Raw genomic sequence first — 1892 nt, forward strand, 5'->3', positions numbered from 1 at the left:
TGTGAGGTTTTGGACGGATTAAATAAAAGGTTGCGAACGCTAGGTGTTTTCTTTGATTTAACGAAGGCTTTTGACTGTGTTGACCACAAAATATTACTGCAGAAGTTGGACCATTATGGAGTAAGGGGAGTAGCTTACAATTGGTTCGCCTCTTACTTTAAGAACAGAAAGCAGAAAGTAATTCTCCGCAATACCGAGAGTGGTAGTGATGTTCAGTTCCAATGGGACACTGTTAAGTGGGGCATTCCCCAAGGGTCGGTGCTGGGGCCACTGCTGTTTCTTATTTATATAAATGATATGCCTTCTAGTATTACAGGTGATTCAAAAATATTTCTGTTTACTGATGACACCAGCTTGGTAGTGAAGGATCTTGTGGGTAATATTGAAACAGTATCAAATAATGTAGTTCATGAAATAAGTTCGTGGCTTGTGGAAAATAATTTGATGCTAAATCACAGTAAGACTCAGTTTTTACAGTTTCTAACTCACAATTCAACAAGAACTGACATTTTAATCAGACAGAATGGGCATGTTATAAGCGAGACGGAACAGTTCAAGTTCCTAGGCGTACGGATAGATAGTAAGCTGTTGTGGAAAGCCCATGTTCAGGATCTTGTTCAGAAACTAAATGCCGCTTTATTTACCATTAGAACAGTATCTGAAATAAGTGACATTTCAACACGAAAAGTAGTATACTTCGCATATTTTCATACGCTTATGTCATATGGTATTATTTTTTGGGGTAATTCTTCTGATTCAAAAAGGGTATTTTTGGCTCAAAAACGGGCTGTTCGAGCTATGTATGGTGTAAGTTCGAAAACCTCTTGTCGACCCCTATTCAATAGTCTGGGAATTTTGACATTGCCCTCACAGTATGTATTTTCTTTAATGTCGTTTGTTGTTAGCAATATTAGCTTATTCCCAAAAGTTAGCAGCTTTCACTCAGTTAATACTAGGCAGAAATCAAATCTGCATGTGGAATGCACTTCCTTGACTCTTGTGCAGAAAGGAGTGCAGTATTCTGCTGCATCCATTTTCAATAAGCTACCACAAGAACTCAAAAATCTTAGCAGTAGCCCAAACACTTTTAAGTCTAAACTGAAGAGTTTCCTCATGGCTCACTCCTTCTATTCAGTCGAGGAGCCCCTGGAAGAACTGAAAAATTAAGCAAATTCCAGTGTTGCATTGTTGATTTTCTTTATTTAAATTTACGAATTGTCGCCTGAATATGTTTCTTATGTTTCATGTTATCTGTTTCTACTATCGTGTTATAATTTCATGTATTGACTCGTTCCAAGATCATGGAGACTTCTGCTTAATTTGGTCCCACGGAACAATAAATAAATAAATAAATAAAGTAGGGATATGGACGCACATTAACGTGACGATGGAGCGAGCACGTGCACGCGTTGACCGTCCACTGCACTCAGTCGTGCTGAAGACAGTGAACTGGAAGATTAAAAAGAAGAGTACATGACTGAGTGCGCTTCCCTACTGCTGAAGGAGTGAGTGCGCTTCCCTACTGCTGAAGGAGTGTAAGCAACGGAAATTCATCAAAGAATGGCACAAATATACGGAGAGCACTGCAATACGTTGCAAGGATCAAGACCGATCACAAGCGATTCCAGAGTGGCCGAGCGGTTCTGGGCGCTACAGTCTGGAACCGCGCGACCGCTACGGTCGCGGGTTCGAATCCTGCCTCGGGCATGGGTGTGTGTGATGTCGTTAGGTTAGTTAGGTTTAAGTAGTTCTAAGTTCTAGGGGACTGATGACCTCAGAAGTTAAGTCCCATAGTGCTCAGAGCCATTTGAACCATTTGAACAAGCGATTCTAGGATGGACGGATTTCGTTGGCCGAAGGTGCACTATCTGGAACGCCACATCACGTTACCG

The sequence above is a fragment of the Schistocerca americana genome, chromosome 4 (assembly GCF_021461395.2).
Source record: "Schistocerca americana isolate TAMUIC-IGC-003095 chromosome 4, iqSchAmer2.1, whole genome shotgun sequence".
Lineage (NCBI taxonomy): Eukaryota > Metazoa > Arthropoda > Insecta > Orthoptera > Acrididae > Schistocerca > Schistocerca americana.